The sequence below is a fragment of the Entelurus aequoreus genome, linkage group LG04 (assembly GCF_033978785.1).
Source record: "Entelurus aequoreus isolate RoL-2023_Sb linkage group LG04, RoL_Eaeq_v1.1, whole genome shotgun sequence".
In the NCBI taxonomy this organism is placed as follows: Eukaryota; Metazoa; Chordata; class Actinopteri; order Syngnathiformes; family Syngnathidae; genus Entelurus; species Entelurus aequoreus.
Genome location: NC_084734.1, coordinates 32,570,595 through 32,595,637, shown reverse-complemented (window position 1 = coordinate 32,595,637; position 25,043 = coordinate 32,570,595). Strand labels below are relative to the sequence as shown.

The window sequence follows — 25,043 nt, the reverse complement described above, 5'->3', positions numbered from 1 at the left end:
ACGAATACATATTATGGGACATGACTGCCAGATTCATTTTCATGAGCAAAAAATACATAAAGAGAACTTGTTAGTAAGATTTCAGTCATCTGAATGCTACTGGTCCTTCAAGGAGTCACTTCTCAGTTCTGACAAAAAGGGACTGTAATTAGTGGGAAACATGGGTCACTTATTTGCCATTACAGTATTAAGCAACCGCCTTACCTCGAACCAAGTAACACATTTCTATTTTGATTACTTATAATTTTTTTGAATGAAAAGAAGCCCCTACTCTATCTACCCGACAAATTTCTGTCACGTCATGGTCGCATGTTAATGCGCAGATCGTTTTCCCAGGATGCAGACGGAACTCCGGAGGCAGAGTGCAGGTAGGAAATCTTGAATGGGATTGTGCTGACAATTTTAATTTCCCCTCAGGGATTAATAAAGTATTTCTGATTCTGATTCTGATTCTGAAAGTGATTTATTTGCCATAAATCAGTCAGGATACAAACACAAGAGAAGCGTGTCAATTGCACGGAGAGCTAAGGCAAAAAACTAGCACAGGAAAGCTAACATAGAAAGCAGGAATCAACGTAACAACGTAACTTGTTGCATGAGCAAACAAGACAGCCTGACTGAGTGTGGCGAAAAGCAGAAATACACCACTCTTTGATTAGTGCCCGGGAACAAGTGAGTGTCCCGAAAATTAATCAGTGGAATGTGAAAATAATCAGCACCCATGGCAACTAAAAAACACAAACCCACGGGTGCTGAAAACAGAACTAAGGGAGTCAAACTAAAATAAAACATGATCCGGGCAAGGGATCATGACAATTTCCTCGTATTGTCGGAGACACACTATGATATTTAGTCTTTGTGGACAAACAGTGATGTTTTTTTTGTGCCTGTTTTAATATTTTTTCTTTAAATTAATAAGTTCTGTAAAAACACCTTATCACACCCCCAATCATAACCATGTTAAAACTATTGCATAAGAAAGTGTTGAATATCTCCATTGTGCATCGCTTTTTAAAAATGTTGAAAACAAATATTTCTAATGAACTATTTAAAGATTTAGAAATGCGGAACATACTGACAATATCAACTATTATCCATAAAATACATATTTTTTAAATGTACGTATATATTTGTCCTCACCCAACCTTACTGTGAACAATTTAAGAATAGGTAATATAATAAAAAAATATATTCTATTTTGTTAGTATTTTATTTTTGTTTTAGTTGTTATTCTAAAAAATGTTTTTATTAATGTTAATTAATATTCACGTCAAATGATTAATTTTGTTCATCAGATTCATCACACTTTGGAATTTTTGATGAATCGTGATTAATTGCAGTAAATTACATGAATGCACAATTTAAATCAACCTTAAAAAAGATTGCAATATTTGAAGATGTGAATTATATTTTGAAAATGTTATGCAGGAATATTAATGATATGTTTTACTTTACCGATCTAAACTCCAGTGAGGGTTTATTTTGAAGTGAAATTTGCCACTAAGCACTTCAGTCAGAGTCTCCTCACTTATGCATTGTCCTGGTCACTAACCGGGGATTAATCTGCGTTTATACATGATTAATGTGATCATTTATCTGTGATTAATCACATGCATGAACGCGATACCTTTGAAAGCTCTAGATCTTATACGTTTTAAATAAGCATGCATTCATATTCAATGTATCTACATCCCCCTGAGAACCAGCGTCTACTGCAGAAGACGCCGCAAGAGAATATGTTTGTTATCCACTAATCATTCCTTTGCAAATCATTTAGAAAAGATGGAAAACGGTAAGCGAACACTCTTGGAGAACAGCCCAGATTGACCATAATATTGTAAAACAACATTTCTGTGCAGATTTACATGTACAAGTATTACGAGTAAAGAAACATTATTCATATGCTTAGTTTTTCTTCCAACATTGGGATCATTAGATGGGGGACTTCATTTCTAACTGTACTCTGTGTCCCCTGCGGCGTTGCAGTTTGTGGCTAAACAAAGAGTACCTTGGGGGGTAAACAATGATTTGCCTAACGGAATGAGGCAGGTGTGAAAACACCTTGTGTGTGTGTGTTTTTGTATTTCTACCTTTCTAGAGACATCAACAAGGAAAAGTACCTTCCGTATGAGGACCGGTGAACCGAAATCATGGTCACAATACGGAAAACCATTACATCTAATAGAGAGCCAAATACTAGAGTCCGTGAACATTGCTCCAAAGTTAGGATTTTTTGTTGATTTAATGTGCATACAAAACTAAACATTGACAGGTGCAAAGGCAGCAATATATGATAAAACAAGACGGCAGCTGCAGAAGGACTTCCATATTCATCCCCGGAAAAACCTGCCATGTGAACAGCTGATTTTACGACTTCCGGTGCTGACGTAAGACAACCCGCATCCCGTATGTGACCATAGGATGAACAAATACACTCTGGTACTAAGACTATAGTGGCCATTAACAGTTAGTTTCTACAGCTGTTTTGCCCAAAGTGCGGCACAGGGGCCATCTGTGGTCCGTGACTCGTTTGTCATCGGCCTTAAGCTCATTACAAAAAACAAAAAATAGAGATCTCATTTGGACCCCTGGTGGTGAAATCTATCAAAATTAGGGTGGTCCCAAAAAGGAGGGATTTTTCAAATGAACTGTGTGTCGGTATTAAAAGTGCTCTCCCTCTGGTCAACATATGAAATAACAAGTGTGTGTAAAAATTTGAAGTCCCTCCCATCTGGCCAAGTGTGTGTAAGAAATTGAAATGCGCCCCATTTGGCCAAAATTAATTAAAACAATAAAATACATATGTACATAGAGACGTACTGTAATAACTTGAAGTAAATAATAAAAATTAAAAACCAATGAAAAAAAATATAATAATAACTAAAAGCAGTCTTTTTCTCACAATGTGTCGACTTTTTTCTTATAAATTTGGGAACAATTTCTCATATCATTTCTGTTTCTGTAACATTGCAATATTTTCTCGTAAAATGATTACCTTTTCATGTAAAATTATTACTTTTTAATGCAAAACGGTGACATTTGTCAAATACAATTCTGACTTTTATCACAATACTGACGTTTTTTTTGTTGTTCTTGTAAAACAGTGACATTTTTTGAGTAAAATTATGACTTTTGTCCTCATTTTGCCAGGTAAAATTCCGATTATTATTGTAACGTTGCCAAAAATGTTAAAGTTTTCTTACAATATCGTGACTTTTGTCGAGTAAAATTACGACTCTTTTCATAAAATTGACAACATTTGAAGCTTTTCCTGTAAAATTGCGACTGCTATTGAGTAAAATTCCAACTTTTATTACAATATCGCACACATTTTCAGTTTTTCTTGTCAACTTTTGCCTTGCGTTGAGTAAAATGACGACTTTTATTATGATACTGCCAACATTATATGTTTTTCTTGTGAAACTGTGACAAATTTTTCACACCAAGCTTTTTTATTTTTGCATAGTATGTATATATTATTAATGTTGTAAATACAAATCTACAAAAAAAAGAAGTAGGCATTTCGGAGGTCTCAAAAAAGGTAACAAATACAAGAATGTGCGTGTGTGTGTGCGTGTGTATGAGTGTGTGTGTGTTTCCTCTCATACAGCCACATGGACATTGTTCTTTCAAGACACACACACAAAAAAAAAGTCCACTGAGGGAACTGCAGCTTAAGCAAACTCCCCCTCTCCCCTTATCCCATCCGCTCCCTTGTTCCCAGTCAGCTGGTGGGCCGGTCCAGATGTGAGGGAGAGGGGGGTCTGGGGGTGTGTGGTGAGTGGGGGGTGCACAATCCCCTCTCCTGGTGACAGACTTCATTGTGAGAGACTTTTTGGACATACGGTTACACACAAACAATGATGTGAAGCAAACAATGGAGTCTCTCTGGGCGACAAGGCACGATTGTGTGTGTCTATTTGTATGTATATATATATATATATATATATATGTATATATATATATATATATATATGTGTGTGTGTGTGTGTGTGTGTGTGGCGTCATCCTGCAAGAGGGGTCCACAGTTAATATAAAACTAAAAGCGTCATATTTACCATATAATCCCGAGACAAGAAAAGCATACTGAGCAGAAAGCTGACTCAGCAAAAAGCACCTCTTCACATATGTACATAGTTCAGTTACACATGAACTCAGTGACAATTAGCAACAGAAACAACTTTTTCCTTTTGTTGAGCAGAGTTCAGACACTCACCGAGAGGCAGACCCGGTCGCTCCCGGTCGACGTTCCGTGCGGACCCCCGGCAGCAACAAGTGGCGGAACAATGCATGCGTGCTGGAAAGGCAACGCAGCTCAGCCAGCAGGACAGAGAGCTGCAGTCATCATCAGTGGTGACGCTCACATGGGACGGGGAGTGGAAGCGAGGAGGGGGGTGGGGTGGGGGAGGGTTTGGGGGTGTCTACTGTATGAAAAGTATGTATTTGGTAGAGTGGGAGGAACTTCACTGTTCATCCTCCTATCAAAAATGTTATGGCGAGTTGGCTTTCAAATGGAATTTCTGGTTTAGTCCCACTGAAGTACCATCTTTGACGCTCATTGACTTGCAAGTGTAAAAATAAGTTAACCAAAGTACAGCCAAAATAAACAAAAATCTACCTACCGACCCCAAAACCAGTGAAGCTGGCACGTTGTGTAAATGGTAAATAAAAAACAGAATACAATGATTTTCAAACCCTTTTCAACCTATATTCAATTGAATAGACTGTAAAGACAAAGTTTGAACTGGAAAACTTTGTTATTTTTTGGGCAAATATTAGCTCATTTGTAATTTGATGCATGCAACATGTTTCAAAAAAGCTGGCACAAGTGGCAAAAAAGACTGAGAAAGTTGAGGAATGCTCATCAAACACTTATTTGGAACATCCCACAGGTGAACAGGCTAATTGGGAACAGGTGGGTGCCATGATTGGGTATAAAAGCAGCTTCCATGAAATGCTCAGTCATTCACAAACAAGGATGGGGCGAGGGTCAGCACTTTGTGAACAAATGCGTGACAAAATTGTCGAGCTATTGCAAGGAATTTAGGGATTTTACCATCTAAGGTTTGTAATATCATCAAAAGGTTCAGAGAATCTGGAGAAATCACTGCACGCAACATTTAATGCCCATGACCTTGGATCCCTCAGGCAGTACTGCATCAAAAAACGATATCAGTGTGTAAAGGATATCCCCACATGGGCTCAGGAACACTTCAGAAAACCACTGTCAGTAATTACAGGTCGTCGCTACATCTGTAAGTGCAAGTTAAATCTCTACTATGCAAAGCGAAAGCCATTTATCAACAACACCCAGAAACACCGCCGGCTTCAATGGGCCCGAGCTCATCTAAGATGCAGTTATGCAAAGTGGAAAAGTGTTCTGTGGTCTGACGAGTCCACATTTCAAATTGTTTTTGGAAACTGTGGATGTCCTGTCCTCCGGAACAAAGAGGAAAAGAACCATCCGGATTGTTATAGGCGCAAAGTTGAAAAGCCAGCATCTGTGATGGTATGGGGGTGTATTAGTGCCCAAGGCATGGGTAACTTACACATCTGTGAAGGCACCTTCAATGCTATAAGGTACATACAGGTTTTGGAGCAACATATGTTGCCATCCAAGCAAAGTTATCATGGACGCCCCTGCTTATTTCAGCAAGACAATGCCAAGCCACGTGTTACAACAGCGTGGCTTCATTGTAAAAGAGTGTGGGTACTAGACTGGCCTGTCTGTAGTCCAGACCTGTCTCCCATTGAAAATGTGTGGCGCATTATGAAGCCTAAAATACCACAACAGAGACCCCGGACTGTTGAACAACTTAAGCTGTACATCAAGCAAGAATGGGAAAGAATTCCACCTGAAAAGCTTCAAAAATTGTTCTACTCAGTTCCCAAACGTTTACTGAGTGTTGTTAAAAGGAAAGGCCATGTAACACAGTGGTAAAAATGCCCCTTTGCCAACTTTTTTGCAATGTGTTGCTGCCATTAGATTCTAAAGTTAGTGATTATTTGCAAGAAAAAAAAAGGTTTCTCAGTTCGAACGTTAAGTATCTTGTCTTTGCAGTGTATTCAATTGAATATAAGTTGAAAAGGATTTGCATATCATTGTATTCTGTTTTTATTTACCATTTACACAACTTGCCAACTTCACAAGTAGAGGACACATTTCACCACACCTAGTGTGTGTGTGACAATCATTGGTACTTTAACTTTAACTTTACAGTAGAAGGCTAAGCAAGCTACACAACAAATTGAGCTAACAATGCTAACGTATCATTTACACATTTCTAACCTTCTGTTATTATTTAGAGTTTCATTGTCTCTTTTATTACCACAAATGGTATACACAGAGCCTGCCATTAAAAGTCGTTTTTCAGAGAATACATCTGTGGTTGGTGAAGCAGGACTCTTCTTTGCACAAACTCGGAGCGACTTCTTCACAGATGAAGGCACATTGCCACAAATCTAAAAGTTAAAATAAGGCACTTTTTACTTCAGATGAGGCTGAATGTTTGTGGAGTGACTTGCGCTGGTTTAAGCAAACTAAGAGTATTTCCCTGGGTTTTGTGGTAGAAATGTTGTGGTACAAGCGATTCTACATAAATTAAAAATGGCTGACTCGCGCAAGTGCGTTTGGACGGATTTCTACCAACATCAAAAAAGGAGCAAATTTCAAACAGATCGTTTGGAGGAATAATGAAGAAAGGCAAGATTGTTTTATAAATATATCTGCAATGCCTCCAGTGTTTGATTTCAAATTTACAGGACTTATGCAGATCCCAAATACACATAAGCAGGAACCAATAGGTAAAACAAGTTGGTTTTGCATGATAGGTCCCCTTTGAGAGTGAACATAAAACAAATTATTTGACAGGATGTGCAAGAGGTGTAAAACTGGTCAAATACCAATTTTGATTTATTTTAAACATGACTGCTGTGAGTCTTCAAAGAAAAAAAACAATCTATTTTTTCCACAATAATAAAATGAACTGGAAATCTCATGTAAAAAATATACAACATAAAGTAGCAAGAAACACGTCAATAATGAATAAAGCAAAACATGTTCTAGACTAAAAATCACTTCATATTCTCTACTGCTTGCAAGTGTTACCATATCTGAGTTATTGTGTAGAAATATGGGGAAATAACTACAAATGTGCACTTCATTCATTAACGGTGTTACAAAAAAGATCAGTTAGAACAGTGGTTCTTAACCTTGTTGGAGGTACCGAACCCCACCGGTTTCATATGCGCATTCACCGAACCCTTCTTTAGTGAAAAATAAAATGTTTCTTTTTTTTCAAATTCACGACAAAGTTATATGTTTTTTTTACTGGTGCTCAAAATGAACCATGCATGAACATCACCTTGTTCAAAGAACAAAACCAACACAGTGCATGAACTCACAACAAATTACACACCTGAAAACCAGTGTGACTTCTGCTGTTGCCGCATCCATAATACGACGATAGGGAGAAGTTTTTATTTACACGATGAGTTGGGTGTGTCTTGACCTCCGAGGCGGAGGCTCCACCGAACCCCTGAGGCCGACTCACCGAAGCCATAGGGTTCGATCGAACCCAGGTTAAGAACCACTGAGTTAGAATAATACATAATGTTGGATATAAAGAACATACAAACCCTTTATTCATTGAATCAAAAATACTGAAATTTGCAAACAGCTAAAAATATGCACAAAGCAATCTACAATCTGCTACCCAAGAATGTGCAACAATTCTTCTCAACAAAAGAGGATAAATATAATCTTAGAGAAAAATGTAATTTAAAAAACATTTGTACGCACGTACAACACTTAAAACCTTTAGTATATCTGTATGTGGAATTAAATTATGGAATGGATTAGGCAAAGAAATCAAACAATGTACTAATATGATCCACTTCAAGAAACTCTTCAAACTTAAAGTGTTTACAAAGTACAAAGAAGAATGATAAACATTCTGAATTTATTTAATCCATTTTCAAGATAATCTTACTCATATCACCATATGAAATATAACTTACTTCACCAATTATTATTTATTTATTTTTTATATTGTTATTACTTATGGAGTATATTGTGAATACATTGAGAACAGGAAGTGAACACAAGTTTTAGCAACTGCTATGTAAAAGAAAAGGGGTAGGGTTAAATAAGCTCTGCTTCTTCCTACTCCTTTTCGAACATGTTGAATAGAGAAACTGGAAATTGTGATGTATCATGTTGTATGCATGCATGTTCCAAATAAACTCAAACTCAACTCAACTCAACAAACATTTCTGTGCCACATTAAAATAATTATTTCCTCTCCAAATTTTTCTAGACTTGATTTTTTCAATCTTTTGAGGCACATGATTCCCAACGGAGCACTCGGTTTTAATGTGGCTTTATAGAAATATTTTTTATTGTACTGGATTGTTTTTTGAGGTCTTCAGAGTCATAGTTTCCTTCCAATCGTTCGTCACTGGGTTTCAGTGTGACATAGAGGAGTATTTTCCTGTAAAGTGTTGGATTTCAAACGGACTAGTTTTAAAGGTTCCACTGTACTCCCTTTATGTTGTCCTCTTAGGAAATGTGCTTGACCTGCTACGACATGCATTCGTGGAAATTGAACCGCAAAGACCTTAGTTGGTGATACTGCAACAGTAACAAGTCATAACCCTAGCAGAGTTTTTTCTTCCATTCACTCTTTCACCGACGTCAATCATCCTTCCTTCTCTTAGTCCCGAACTCCGGCACCGAAGTGTCCCAGACACCACAAGCAAGATGAAGAGTCAGACACGGAGGAACCCGATACGTCTAAAAGTAACAATTATGTGAATGAGTCACTCATCGATGAGGTTTGCCTCAATGTAATTTCGAGTGAGGGGGAATGGTGGTATTCTGGAACGTTTGGTTTCCAGAGGAATCCCTGAGGTCATGGGAGAGAACGGAGGAATGGAACAACAAGAGACATAAAACAAGAGACGGGGGGAGGGGGAGGGGGAGGGGGGGGGGGCAGAGTCAGGCTTTTGGACGGGGACCAGAGGACCTCATTGTCCTACATCCACAGATCCCAGAGTTCAATAGCGATGATGACATGAAACAGGAAACAAGTCAAGAACATGACCAAGGAATCCTGTCAAGAAGCATCTGGCTTCATTTCATTGTTTAATGCGGGGTACTTGGTACACCGAGATACCACCTCAAAAATACTTAACTTTACAAGTAACATATTTTTTACTAAACTAGAGGCCGGGTCTACTAAAGGTTTAAAACACTTGCAAAGCTGACCTACTAAGCGGCTGTGCAGAGGATTGCGTCTGTTGAATGAGCAAAATGGAGAGTGCAATCCACAGTGTGTAAGTCTTCATGTACAAAACCCAAAACCAGTGAAGTTGGCACGTTGTGTAAATGGTAAATAATGGAAGGTTGTGAATTCAAACCCCGGCCGAGTCATACCAAAGACTATAAAAATGGGACCCATTACCTCCCTGCTTGGCACTCAGCATCAAGGGTTGGAATTGGGGGTTAAATCACCAAAATGATTCCCGAGCGCGGCCACCGCTGCTGCTTAATGCTCCCCTCACCTCCCAGGGGGTGAACATAGGGATGGGTCAAATGCAGAGGGTAATTTCGCCACACCTAGTGTGTGTGTGACTATCATTGGTACTTTAACTTTAAATCAAACTTTGTTTAGATAGCACTTTTTTATATGCAGGCAAATGGGGAAAAAGATGCTTTACATAATACAAAAAAAAAAGAAAAACAGGAAAAAACACATCAGAAAATTAGAATATTGTGATAAAGTTCTTTATTTTCTGTAATGCAATTAAAAAAACAAAAATGTCATACATTCTGGATTCATTACACATCAACTGAAATATTGCAAGCCTTCTATTATTTTAATATTGCTGACTATGGCATACAGCTTAAGAAAACTCAAAAATCGTATCTCAAAAAATTAGAATATTTTCTCAGACCAAGTAAAAAAAAAAAGATTTATAACAGCAAAACAAAATCAAACATTTGAAAATGTCAATTAATGCACTCAGTACTTGGTTGGGAATCCTTTTGCACGGATTACTGCATCAATGCGGCGTGGCATGGAGGCAATCAGCCTGTGGCATTGCTGAGGTGTTATGGATGCCCAGGATGCTTCAATAGCGGCCTTTAGCTCATTTGCATTATTGGGTCTGGTGTCTTTCAGCTTCTTCTTCACAATACCCCACACATTCTATATGGGGTTCAGGTCAGGGGAGTTGGCAGGCCAATCGAGGACAGTAATGCCATGGTCAGTACACCAGTTACTGGTGGTTTTGGTACTGTGGCCAGGTGCCAGATCATGCTGGAAAATGAAATCATCATCTCCATAGAGCAGGGGTCTCAAACTCAATTTATCTGGGGGCCACTGGATGCAGAAACTAGGTGAGGCTGGGCCGCAAGAAAATATTTCTTTAAAAAAATCTAACATGCACTTTTTAATGAATTCACCTTCTTTGAATGGCTTTCCCGCCCTAGCAACCATCTCATTCACCATGTAGCTAGCTTTGACTGCTGCATCGCTCTTTTCGCTTGCTTTCTTGAAGAAATCTTGTTGCCTCAGTAGACTGCTTTTCAAATTTGCAACCCGGTTCACTCTCTCATCTCCCTGGTATTTTGCATACTCCTCAACATGTCTAGTTGTATAATGACGTTTCAAATTGTATTCCTTGTGCACCGCAACTTTCTCTGTGCAAATAAGACACGTTGGGGTGCCCCTGTGCTTAACAAAGGAATATTGCATCTCCCACTTTTCCTGGAATTGTCTTTGCTCATCACTAACCTTTCTCTTCACTGCAGGCTTTGAAAAAGATATGTTTGGGGTTGTGGAATATATTTGTATTTAGCCAACGCACGGAGAATAATGTTATTTCCGCAATGTGTGTCGTTCCGCTTTTCCTCCCTACAGCAACACGGCGGTCGGCGGAAAGTACCGGGATCGCGAGCGCAAAAAAGTTATCCGGCATCATATAAAAATATATGTAGTGTTCATCGTGTGAGGCAATGCAAATTAATCATTAAAAAAAAAAATAACGGTTTGAATTGGTCCAGGTTATCAGGGACTTTATTAATGACGGACAGGTGTCGCGGTGTGACTGCAGCTAGGCATGTAAGAAAACCCTCGTCTCCATGGCAACGTTTCTGTCGCTTTCACTAACGCAGGGGTATTTTGGACCCAAAATAACAAAAATCGTCTCTGTCTGAAGCCAACGGGAGTGGGGGGCTCGTTGTGGAGTTTACAGTTATGGTAGCACAATTAGTGCAAGTGCAGGACTAATAAACTAAAAAACTCCTTTGTCCCACACGCCATTAGACTGTACAACTCCTCTCTGGGAGGGAGGGGGGGGGGGTATTAGAATGACGGGGGATGCAAAACAATAACAGTGTAATACGTTTTCATAACATGGTCACTAATGCCTAGTTTCTCTTGTTATATTCTTATTTTACTGTTATATTTGTATTCTCATTGATGCTTTTTGTTTTTATTCTATTGTAATATTTTTCTATTTTGTTTCCATTTATACCCCCATTATTTACTTTTTTAAATTCAATCTCAATTCTGTACACTGCTGCTGGAATTTTAATTTTCCTGAGGGAACTCTCCTGAAGGAATCAATAAAGTACTATCTATCTATCTATCTATCTATCTATCTATCTATCTATCTATCTATCTATCTATCTATCTATCTATCTATCTATCTATCTATCTATCTATCTATCTATCTATCTATCTATCTATCTATCTATCTATCTATCTATCTAGCTCCGAACGGGAGAGGGGTAGAGAGAGACTCCCGAAATTCAGAATACCTCCCGAAAATCTCCCGGGGCAACAATTCTCCCGACTTCCACCCATACAACAATGCTAAGGGCGTGCCGGCCCAGTCACATGTTGTATGCAGCTTCTACAGACATACGCAAGTGACTGCAAGACATACTTGGTCAACAGCCATACAGTATAAACAACTTTAACATTGTTACAAATATACGCCACACTGTAAACCTACACCAAACAAGAATGACAAACACATTTCGGGAGAACATCCGCACCGTAACACAACATAAACACAACAGAACAAATACCCAGAATCCTTTCCTTTGCAGCCCTAACTCTTCCGGGTTATGGAGATTGGGGGGGTGTATATTGTTCCAGGCAAACCGTGGTAAGCAGAGGTTGCAAAAACAGTTAGACTTTTTGCAAAACGTTTCACAAGCACTGATGTCGAGCGGCGTGCACGAGACATTTCCTATGCAAAGGTTACCCCAACCTGCCCTGAACAAGCAACAAGAACACTTACTTTAGTTTGTGTTTTTGCACCATATGTCGTCCGGCCCACAGATGAGGTGAATATAAACTACTTCTGCATCCTGTTTAAATATGCCGTCACAACATTCTCATACAGCAGAAGTGCGTATAAACATGATATTGTATACAGACAACACAGCCAAATGCTTCAATGCGCACACTGCGCAAAGAAAACGAGGTCGGCATTTTTTGTTTGGGGAACGTCGTTTCCTGTTTGAAATCCGATGACTTTTCTTCCAGCACTTGTTAGGAGTGTCCTCCCTCACAGTGCTAATCCTGCATTTACAACACATTCAGACCAGAGTGGATGCGCGCACTCAGAAGCAAAGACGTAAAATTGTTTATTAGAGCCATCTGTGCCGTAAAAAGCACGGGTCACCTTAAACAGAACGCTGCAACCTCCCCGTCTCCTTAAGAGAGGATGACTATAAGGCTATGTCTACACTAAGTCGTTTAACCCATTAAACAAATAATTATTTAGCCTACCGTATTTCCTTGAATAGCCGCAGGGGCGTTAATTAATTTAAAACCTCCTGTCACTCCTGCGTTTACCGGAAACCGGCGGGATGGCCGTGCATGCGGTAATTATTTTAAAACCTCTTCCCACTCCGGCGTTTACCAAAAGGAATCCATAAAATTTAGTCGTGCGCTTTGAGTGTGATGTAAGCATACCATCATGAAAAGCACATTTAATTAAAAAAAAACGTTATTATGGTCTTACCTGTACTTATAAATGGAGTCCATTTGCAGCTCCTTCTGACCAAAAGCATCGATAACTTGTTTATAGAAGTCTTCATTATTTCCTTTTTTCCGTTTTAAAAGTCTCTGTCTCGATGGAGATATTACTTTAATTATTACCTCCTGCTTCCATTGAAAGTCCAGTTTAGAAAACTGTTTTATTTTAGATACCCTCCTTGTTAAAAGGAAGAGAAAAAAATCTCTTGCTGCGTGTGTTCACTTCTTCTGCAGTACCGGAAGTCGCAAGAAGGATCTCTAGCGCGGCAGCGCCCTCTACCACCAGGAGGCGGGAGTCATTTAATGACTTATACAGTATTTCACACACGCAGCTACGGTATATTAATAAAACATAGCTGCTTACTGTTCTCTTTAGCATACTGTACCGGTATTCAATAGCTTGGACCTTAAATCCTACTGAAAAGCTCTTTATCTTTTTTCCTTTGTGCGATTGTAAACTACTGAAAGCAGCTTCCTCCATTTTGAAAATGAGGACAGATGCGTCACTCGTGACGTAACGAATTTGACCCGGTGGAAGTTCTAGACATATGCTAAATATTTTGCGAAACGAGTTTGACCCGGTGAAAATGATAGACATGCGATAATAAAATTAATATTTTGCGAAACAAATTTGATCCAGCTTCAATAATGAACCGGCGATAAGGCCAAGCATGCGTTAATTATTTTGAGAAACGAGTTTGACCCGGCAGTAATTCTAGACGTGCGAATACTATATTCCCTGCGCCAATTCAAGGAAATACGGTAAGCCCCGTTTCGGCCACACTAATTCATCGTTTAAGGTCCCCCTCCTCGGACAAATTTTTACACGGGTAAGTACGCCGTCTATTTCTTCAATCTCCGGCTCCTAGCTTTGTATGGACTCATTGATCGTTTAAAAACTGAGTTCGGAGAGGAAGTGACGCCAGAAAGACCACGCCCACACAGGAAGTGACGTCAGAAAGAACGCGTGGAAATCACACATGAATACCTTAAGACAGGGGTGTCCAAACTTTTTCCACTGAGGGCCCCGCACTAAAAAAATCAAAGCAAGCGAGGGCCATTTTGATATTTTTTATTATAAAAACCAATTGAATATATGTATGAAAAATATATACATTTAGGCCCCACTCCGGCTTGATCCCGGGGACCCCAAAGGGTTTTGGTCAAAAAAATATTAAAAATGTGTCATTATTCAGTATTATTATTGTTAATTTTTATTTTTATTTAAATCTCTAGATCAACATTACGTCCATCTGTCAATATAATGTTTTTAAAGATTTAAGTTGTGTGCTCTTTTTGTCAAAGAAAACCCAGTTTTTTATGGAAAAAACACAAAATATGCAATATTTTCACCCAATACAATTTTTAAGTGGAATATTTGAGATTATATAATAATTGGAGCCTTAAAAAGGTCAATAACTCATAACACCATTGATTTTAATTCATTATTATTTTTTGAGCAATTACACTTAAAAACAAATCACACTAAAATTATTGGGGATTCAAAAGGGTCCTACTCATTAAAGTGTTAAAAAATAAATTCTACATTTTTTTTACTGTTTACTTTTAACACAATAATCTCGAGATCCACTTCAGAGCTATCCGTCAATTATAAGTTTTATTGTTGTTTATGTTTTTTGTTTGTAAGTTTTAGGCCCTTATTTAAAAAAAATCAGCTCAGTTTTTTCTATGGCAAACACAAAATATGCAACATTTTCCCCCAAAAATACCTCAAAGTGGAATATTTAATGTGACTTAATTGGAGCCTTGAATAGGTCAATAATTCAAACTAACATTGATTTTGATTCATTATTGTTTTTTAAACAAAGAAACAGCCTGCATGGCAGTTTTGTGTTATTAGAGTAAACATTGCAACATTTTCTTGTTACATTTCACCTGTTTGCTCTTATATACCACTTTTTATGTTTTTATTTTTTTTCAATCGTATTTTTAAAATGTGCCGTGGGGCCGTTAAAAATGACCTGCGGACCGCAAATGGCCTCCGGGCCGCACTTTGGACACCCCTGCCTTAACAGAAAGCGATTGCAGCTATTTGGTATACAACACTTCTCAGACGGCAAGAAAACTTTTCAATGTCAGCTGTGATTCTACTTAGCGAAAAACTTTGTCTATTTGTCAAAGGAGAGACAACGAGAATGCGGGCACCCGTGGATGTGATAAAAAAGGTAGCGTGTGCTTTGTATTACCTGGCCGACAAGGGAAGACTAACTACGGAAAACGGCGAATGCTTTTGGACTGGCAAAGCAGACTGGATCAGTTATTGTCCGCCATGTATGTCGCGGACTCAACGTCTAGGTCCAGAGTATATAAAGTCACCAAAAAGGAATGGACAATGAAGGTGAAGGCAAAAGAGTGTGGAGTGTCCTGATCAGATATCTAGATCCCTAGTTCGATTAATGTAAAATGTTCTTTATCACATTGTTTACGTGTCTAATAAAGATTTGATTAATTTATGATGGCTCAGGTGTGATTCACTACAATAGGGCCCCACAGCACACTGGATTCCAGTTCATTGATTGATATTGTTCAGATAAGTTAAATTTAAGAACTTGCACACAAAGCAACACTGGAGGTGACTATGACGTGCGCATTTTCCACGCATGCGTACTAGGTCGCGTTGCGCTGGCGGACGGAGGCGGGGGAGCGGGTCTTAAACGGTGGCATTGTTGTGTGTGGACACGGATATGGTTAGGTGGGATTTACCCTGGATAACCTTATCTCTAGTGTAAACGGGGCCTCAGGTTAAACTGTGACAACCAAGAGTAAATAAGTATTAAAATGTTCTTTTGCTGCTTCTTTATTGTTTATTCATCTCATGTCTCATTGCTGCTCCACAAAATCTATTAGCGGATATTCAATTTACGCAGGACTCAATTCTCTGGAGGCAAACACTCGCAAATTAAGAGCGCTTGTCTGGCGTTTCATCAGCCCATCTTATGCGATAAATGGCCGCTCCAGGGAGAATCATGTGTAGTGTCATGTTCTGCACAATAATCTATTTGTCATTTCAGGATAAAAAAAAACAATGCGCCACAGTCTCCGCTTTGCAACGGCCCTCAGTCTCCTCTGGATATATTTGTGTCTCATTATGAACAGAAGAAAAAAACAATAGAACCTTGTTCTTCTCTATTGTTAAATTGTCTCCTTCCTTAATTAATTCAATGCGCCCTACATGTCAATACAGTGGAAACTCGATTTACAAAACCCAAAACCAGTGAAGTTGGCACGTTGTGTAAATGATAAATAAAAACAGAATACAATGATTTGCAAATCCTTTTCAACTTATATTAAATTGAATAGACTGCAAAGACAAGATACTTAATGTTCGAACTGAGAAACTTTGTTATTTTTTGCAAATATTATCTCATTTGGAATTTGATGCCTGCAACATGTTTCAAAAAAACTGGCACAAGTGGCAAAAAAGACTGAGAAAGTTCAGGAACGCTCATCAAACACTTATTTGGAACATCCCACAGGTGAACAAGCTAATTGGGAACAGGTGGGTACCATGATTGGGTATAAAATGCTCAGTCATTTACAAACAAGGATGGGGAGAGGGTCACCACTTTGTGAACAAATGCGTGAGCAAATTGTCGAACAGTTTAGGAACAACATTTCTCAACGAGCTATTGCAAGGAATTCAGGGATTTCACCATCTATGATCCGTAATATCATCAAAAGGTTCAGAGAATCTGGAGAAATCACTGCATGCAAGTGGCAATGCCTGTGACCTTCGATCCCTCAGGCAAAGCGATATCAGTGTGTAAAGGATATCACCACATGGGCTCAGGAACACTTCAGAGAACCACTGTCAGTAACTACAGTTGGTCGCTACACCTGTAAGTGCAAGTTAAAACTCTACTATGCAAAGCGAAAGCCATTTATCAACAACACCCAGAAACCCCGCCGGCTTCACTGGGCCTGAGCTCACCTAAGATGGATTGATGCAAAGTGGAAAAGTGTGGTCTGACGAGTCCACATTTCAAATTGTTTTTGGAAACTGTGGACCAAGAGGAAAAGAACCATCCGAACTGTTATAGGTGCAAAGTTCAAAAGCCAGCATCTGTGATGGTATGGGGGTGTATTAGTGCCCAAGACATGGGTAACTTACACATCTGTGAAGGCACCATTAATGCTGAAAGGTACATACAGGTTTTGGAGCAACATATGTTGCCATCCAAACAACGTCTTTTTCATGGACGCCCCTGCTTATTTCAGCAAGACAATGCCAAGCCACATTCTGCACGTTTTACAACAGCGTGGCTTCATAGTAAAAGAGTGCGGGTACTAGACTGGCCTGCCTGTAGTCCAGACCTGTCTCCCATTGAAAATGTGTGGCGCAATATGAAGCCTAAAATACCACAACCGAGACCCCGGACTGTTGAACAACTTAAGCTGTACATCAAGCAAGAATGGGAAAGAATTCCACCTGAAAAGCTTCAAAAATTGGTCTCCTAAGTTCCCAAACGTTTACTGAGTGTTGTTAAATGGAAAGGCCATGTAACACAGTGGTAAAAATGCCCCTGTGCCAACTTTTTTGCAATGCGTTGCTGTCATTAAATTGTAAGTTAATGATTATTTGCAAAAAAAAAAAAAGTTTCTCAGTTCGAACATTAAATATCTTGTCTTTGCAGTCTATTCAATTGAATATAAGTTGAAAAGGATTTGAAAATCATTGTATTCTGTTTTTATTTACGATTTTCACATCGTCCCAACTTCACTGGTTTTGGGTTTTGTACAAATTTGATTCGTTCTTGAACAGGGTTCATAAAATATAAACGTTTGTATATTGAAACAATGTTCTCCATAAGAAACAATGTAAACATGAATATTGGGTTCCAGCCTCGACAAAGGTCCATATTTTAGTAACAAAGGGGTGACAGATGAATGTTCTATTAAATAACAAAGTCAAAACAACAACCACAAGCTTTACTGTCCTTATTTGCACTAATTTATTACTATTACTATTTTTAAATATGTATTGGCTTTAAAGTCCATCCATATTCATTTTTAATAGTGTTGTTTACTGAGAACATACAGTGTGATAAAACAGGTGCTGAAATGGGAGACAATGTGACATTTAGGACAACTTGACTGAACGCACCTGAAGTCAAATCTGTCAGGAACAGGAGCGTTGATTGCAGCAAGACCCCGGGATGCAGAGAATAATATGTGGAATGTAGGCAAAAGGCATATTTGAATAAACAAACTAAGTAGTGCAGCTAAAAAGTGCACATAAACCGTAAAGCAACACAAGATACAAAGCAGAGGTTGCAGAAAACCACTACACGATGAACAGTCTTAAGAGAACAATATGATCCAGCCCAATAGTGATTGGGCCCTGTTCTCGTCTGTAGTGGAAAAGTTGGGCCTTGAGATCAAAAAGGTTAAGAACCCCTGATATATAGTATATACCTTTAACCTGCCGGGGACATATCATCGCAAAGAAACAAGCTCAGGGCTCACACTAATTCAGTGTTATGGTGAGATGTACGAAAGCCAAAACCAGTGAAGTTGGCACATTGTGTAAAGGGTGAATAAAAACAGAATAAAATGATTTGCAAATCCTTTTCAACCTATATTTAATTGAATAGACTGCAAAGACAAGATATTTAATGTTCGAACTGAGAAACTTAATTTTTACCACTGTGTTACATGGCCTTTTCTTTTAACAACACTCAGTAAACGTTTGGGAACTGAAGAGACCAATTTTTGAAGCTTTTCAGGTGGAATTCTTTCCCATTCTTGCTTGATGTACAGCTTAAGTTGTTCAACAGTCCGGGGGTCTCCGTTGTGGTATTTTAGGCTTCATAATGCGCCACACATTTTCAATGGGAGACAGGTTCGGACTACAGGCAGGCCAGTCTAGTACCTGCACTCTTTTACTACGAAGCCAAGCTGTTGTAGCGCGTGGCTTGGCATTGTCTTGCTGAAATAAGCAGGGGCGTCCATGATAAAGTTGCTTGGATGGCAACATATGTTGCTCCAAAACCTGTATGTACCTTTCAGCATTAATGGCGCCTACACAGATGTGTAAGTTACCCATGCCTTGGGCACTAATACACCCCCATACCATCACATATGCTGGTTTTTGAACTTTGCGCCTAGAACAATCCGGATGGTTCTTTTCCTCTTTGTTACGACGTCCAAAGTTACCAAAAACAATTTGAAATGTGGACTCTTTGTTACGACGTCCAAAGTTACCAAAAACAATTTGAAATGTGGACTCGTCAGCCCACAGAACACTTTTACACTTTGCATCAGTTCATCTTAGATGAGCTCGGGCCCAGCGAAGTCTGCGGCGTTTCTGGGTGTTGTTGATAAATGGCTTTGGCTTTTCATAGTAGAGTTTTAACTTGCACTTACAGATGTAGCGACCAACTGTAGTTACTGACAGTGCTTTTCTGAAGTGTTCCTGAGCCCATGTGGTGATACCCTTTACACACTGATGTCACTTTTTGACGCAGTACTGCCTGAGGGATCGAAGGTCACGGGCGTTCAATGTTACGCGCAGAGATTTCTCCAGATTCTCTGAACATTTTGATGATATTACAGGCCTTATATGGTGAAATCCCTAAATTCCTTGCAATAGCTGGTTGAGAAATGTTGTTCTTTAAACTGTTTGACAATTTGCTCACACATTTGTTCACAAAGTGGTGACCCTCGCCCCATCCTTGTTTGTGAATGACTGAGCATTTCATGGAATCTACTTTTATACCCAATCATAGCACCCACCTGTTCCCAATTAGCCTGTTCACTCGTGGGATTTTCCCCCAAAAATGTTTGATGAGCATTCCTCAACTTTCTCAGTCTTTTTTGCCACTTGTGCCAGCTTTTTTGAACCACGTTGCAGCCCTCAAATTCCAAATGAGCTAATATTTGCAAAAAACAACAACGTTTTCCAGTTTGAACGTTAAATATCTTGTCTTTGCAGTCCTTTCAATTGAATATAAGTTGAAAATGATTGTATTATGTTGTTATTTACCATTTACACAACGTGCCAACTTCACTGGTTTTGGGCGTTGCATTTTTTCATGCACTTATTTTTGCTGTATTTATCCGACTGTGAAAATAATGCCTACATTAAACCAAAAAAAGGGAGGTGATCCATGCTATATTAGGTTTTACTGACATCCAATAAAACAAAGACCTCTACTCAGCATTTACCAAGACAATAAGAAGCCCTCAAGTGCACCTCATTCTACCACTAGATGGCAGTGAAGAGCTGGTCTGCCCTGACCACACACACACACACACACACACACACACACACACACACACACACACACACACACACACACACACACACACACACACACACACACACACACACACACACACACACACACACACACACACACACACACACACACACACACACACACACACACACACACACACACACTAAAGCGAGTGCCAAAATAGGCAGAGAACATGATGAAAGACCACAGTTGAAAGCAGACAAGCGGACCCGACCACAGAGCACGTAGGACTGCTGGCACACACTGACTCCCACATGGCTCTCTTACACTACCATGTTCAAGTTCGGAGGTGCACACAACTCTCCAATAGACCAGAGTTTGAGGAGAAATATCTTACTGGCTTTAAAAAAAACAAAAAACGGCATGAACAAACATCGTGGGTTTCATATTAGCTTGAGCGCTGCAGGCTAAGAGGCGGGTGCTGTTGGTGCGCTGATGAGGAGAGGCGGTGGAGGTGGGTGACAGAGAACTCCATTAGACCTAGCCTGCAGGGGAGCCGTGCATGAATCGCCTCGTTTATTTTTCATCCTTCCATACGCAACATGCAGCATGAAGATCAATATTGCACTCCACTTTTTACCTGAGTAGCTGCAGAGGAGATACAGGTGCAGGAGCATGTTTGGAATAGGATGGTGCTGACACCTTGTACTGCACTGGATGGTGCTGACAGTTATTAGTGATAAACACCACCTTGCATGAATGGTTATGTAGACCACAAAGTGGCGTTTCAAATGTACAAAAAATTATCATAACCCTTTTAAAATGACCAATCAGACAAAGGCCCCGTTTACACTGCACACCAAATCTGATTATTTTGCCCTCAAGTGACACAGATCGCATTTTTTTATGCCAGTCTAAATGCTCCAAATTGCTTCAAATCTAAACTTTCACATCAGATTCAGGCTACAGCAGGATGTAGTCCAAATCTGATTAGAATCCGATCTTTTCAAATGTGACAAGGATGGTCAAAGCCTATTTCCAGGACCTCCAGTTCTGCGTCACAGCACAGGCCAGTACAACTTCCTGGCAGCACCTCGAGATAGGCATAATGGCGGGCTGCACCATCTCTCCACTGGCGTTTACCATGGCAATGGAGCTCATTATTCGAGCATCCCGATGGGTGGTTGGAGGGGAGCGGTTAAAGAGCGGGCTGCGTCTTCCTCCAATAAGGGCGTACATGGACGACATGACAACAATAACAACAACAAATGCATGCACCAAACGCCTGCTGGATAAACTCCAGGGAAACATCAAATGGGCACGAATGGAGGTTAAACCAAGCAAATCCCGCAGTATCTCCATCATCAAGGGCCAGCTCACCAATGAGAGGTTCCACATCAACAACGAGCCAATACCAACAGTTCTAGAAAAGCCTATCAAAAGCCTTGGCCGCTGGTATAGCGCAGAACTCAAAGACTCCAAGCAGGTGGACCAACTCAGGCAGGATACAATCAGTGGCCTCAATCAGATCAATAACACCGCTCTCCCTGGGAAGCTGAAACTGTGGTGCTTTCAGTTTGGGCTGCTGCCCCGTCTCATGTGGCCAATTTCCATCTATGAGGTAGCTCTATCCCATGCCAATCGGCCGGAGAGGCTGGTGAATGCATAAGTGAGGAAATGGCTTGGACTGCCGAGATGTCTTAGCAGCGTAGGCCTGTATGGCAACGGAGCCCTCTCCTTACCGATCTCAAGCGTGGTGGAGGAGTACAAATGTGCCAAATCAAGGCTGGAAATGACTCTCACAGACTCCCGGGATCCATTCGTCAGAGGTGCTGCTCCAACCCTAGCGACAGGGAGGAAATGGAATCCATCTGCAGCAGTCGCAGTGGCAAAGACTGCCCTCAGACACCGGGATATAGTGGGGCATGTCCAATATGGCAGAGGGGGCCTTGGTGTGGAAGCAACAACACCCACGTGGCAAAAGGCAACTGCAACCGAACGGCGGCACATGGTGGTGGAGGAAGTGCGCCACCAGGAGGAAGCAGCCAGGTGTGCCAAGGCAGTCTCCCAAGCCCAGGGGCCGCTGGATGAGGTGGGAGGGCGTGGAGAGGAGAACAATCACGTGGAACGAAATATGGAGCATGGAGTCAAATAGACTAAGTTTCATCATTAAAGCCACATATGATGTCCTGCCCTCTCCAACCAACCTACATCTCTGGTATGGAGAGGACCCAGCCTGTCTCCAGTGTACAGCCCCAGCAACCCTCAAACACATCTTGGTAGGTTGCAAGACCAGTCTGACTCAAGGGAGATACACCTGGCGCCACAAGCAGGTACTGAAGTGCTTGGCTGCCGAACTTGAGAACAAGAGAGTGGTCACCAATGCCATGCCTTTAAATGCTCAGGCAACCTTCCCACGCAAAACAACTTTCATCCGGGAAGGAGAGAAACGGCGGACCAAGCCATCACCTCCAGACTTGGGCCCACTAAAAGTAGCCCGAGATTGGGAAATGCGGGTAGACCTCAGCCAGAGGCTTATCTTCCCACCCGAAATTGCAGCAACCAGCCTGCGCCCAGACCTGGTCCTCTGGTCCATGTCCTGCCGCCGTGTCTTCATCGTTGAGCTAACGGTCCCATGGGAGGACGCCATCGATGAAGCATTCGAACGGAAGAGGCTGCGATATACCAACTTGGCAGCTGAAGCAGAGGCACGGGGCTGGAACGTGAAGGTGTGGCCAGTGGAGGTGGGCTGTAGAGGCTTTGTAGCCAGTTCCACCACAAGGCTCCTGAAAGAAGTAGGAATCAGAGGACAGGCCCAACGCAAGGCTATTAAAGAACTTTCCACCGCAGCAGAACGGAGCAGTCACTGGCTGTGGCTGAAGCGCAGGGATGCAGCATGGGCTGCCAAATAACCACGTGGTGCCACCATGCGACACACACCCAGGTCTGATCGGCCTGTGGTGGGCCAACCTTGGCAGAGGGTGTCTTGTGATAAATGGCCGAAACGCCCAATGACGTCGGGGAACACAACTGAAGATGTGTTGTACTGGTGGCACCACATGTTTAGTGCCAAACTCCACCCCACCCAAGAGGACATCTCCAACCCCATTTAATTGTTGTGCTGAATATTTAGGGATCTTTAACAACTAGTCCTATTAAGAATCGTAAAGCAGGGGTGTCAAACTCATTTTGGATGGGGGGGGGGGGCACATTGAGAAAAATCTACTACCAAGTGGGCCGGACTGGTAAAATCACGGCACGATAACTTAAAAATAAAGATAACGTTTTCTTTGTTTAAAAATAGAACAAGCACATTCTGAAAATGAACAAATCATAATGTTGTTGGGTTTTTTTTTTTACACTTAAATGTTGCGGTTAATAGTATTCTATATTTATTTGTCGTTATTTATACTTTCTGTATTAAATTATGTGATAATGTTCATCAGTCAACTCATTGGTGTTAATTTTCAATGTATCAAGATAAAAAAATAATATCAAAATCAAATTACAGGATGTTATTTATGTAGTTTTCTCATTTTCCTCGACTGGTGCACTAACATCATGTGGTTTATTTTTGTACATATGTAGCATCATCTACAAAGATACAAATAATTGCTATTGTGACATCTAGTGGACACATTTAGAACAGCAGTTTATTTCATTCAAAAATGTTGGCTCATTTTTATACTTAGCAAACTCATCCCACAGGCTGGATAAAACCTGTTCCTGGGGCCTGATCTGCCCCCTGGGCCGTATGTTTGATACCCCTGGTCTAAACGGCGATGACTTTTCCGTCAGCTTTGGGTGAGCTACGTCATTCGTGTGCGTGAGGATGGACGCGGCCCGCCAGTGTAAGTGGATACTTCCTCACAACATCCGGTTTCAGTGAGCTAAGTCTATTTTCCTTGGCCAAATTTCCGGTGCATGACTAGTGAATAGTGCGAAGATAATAGGCTGTATGTAATATATCCATCCATCCATTTTCTAACGCTTATTCCCTTCGGGGTCGCGGGGGGCGCTGGAGCCTATCTCAGCTACAATCGGGCGGAAGGCGGGGTACACCCTGGACAAGTCGCCACCTCATCGCAGGGCCAACACAGATAGACAGACAACATTCACACTCACATGCACACACTAGGGTCAATTTAGTGTTGCCAATCAACCTATCCCCAGGTGCATGTCTTTGGAGGTGGGAGGAAGCCGGAGTACCCGGAGGGAACCCACGCAGTCACGGGGAGAACATGCAAACTCCACACAGAAAGATCCCGAGCCCGGGATTGAACTCATGACTACTCAGGACCTTCGTATTGTGAGGCAGACGCACTAACCCCTCTGCCAAAATATAATTTGATTCCGAATAGCGACCGTTGAAGGACCGGAAATGACGCTTTGGCGTGGTTGCTTACAAGTTAAGTACATTGCGTAAGTTGTTTACATAAATTAGAAAATATGTACAAAAATAGAGCTAACGTACCGTAGATCCACGCTGATGTCCGTAAAGCCTATCCCACTTCAGTCATTTGCAGTTTAGTTAAAAAAATATTATTAATTAGGCTTATTATATTAGAACAACATATTTGTAAGTACATTTATTTTTCGTCATATATTCATGAGTCCCTTCTTATGCAGTACATTTGGTTAGTACTTATTTTATTAACCAGTCTGACCTAAGCCTTAGTTTTATGTGTTAAATAAATAATAATCACCACATGGGCTCAGGAACACTTCAGAAAACCACTGTCAGTAACTACAGTTGGTCGCT

At 40.6% G+C, this 25,043-nt stretch overlaps 1 protein-coding gene across 3 annotated transcripts in view; it reads right to left on the bottom strand.

Moving 5' to 3' along the window:
- The window catches only part of sash1a (SAM and SH3 domain containing 1a), a 439,343-nt gene that overhangs the window by 159,673 nt on the left and 254,627 nt on the right, over positions 1-25,043 (bottom strand). The window contains exon 1 of one of the 3 annotated variants that reach the window (XM_062044626.1): positions 4,217-4,311. The exons of the other annotated variants lie outside the window; for them this stretch is intronic. The gene's annotated coding sequence lies outside the window, so the exon portion shown is untranslated. Of the gene's footprint in view, positions 1-4,216; positions 4,312-25,043 lie in introns of those variants that run through there. 3 annotated transcript variants of the gene reach the window in all.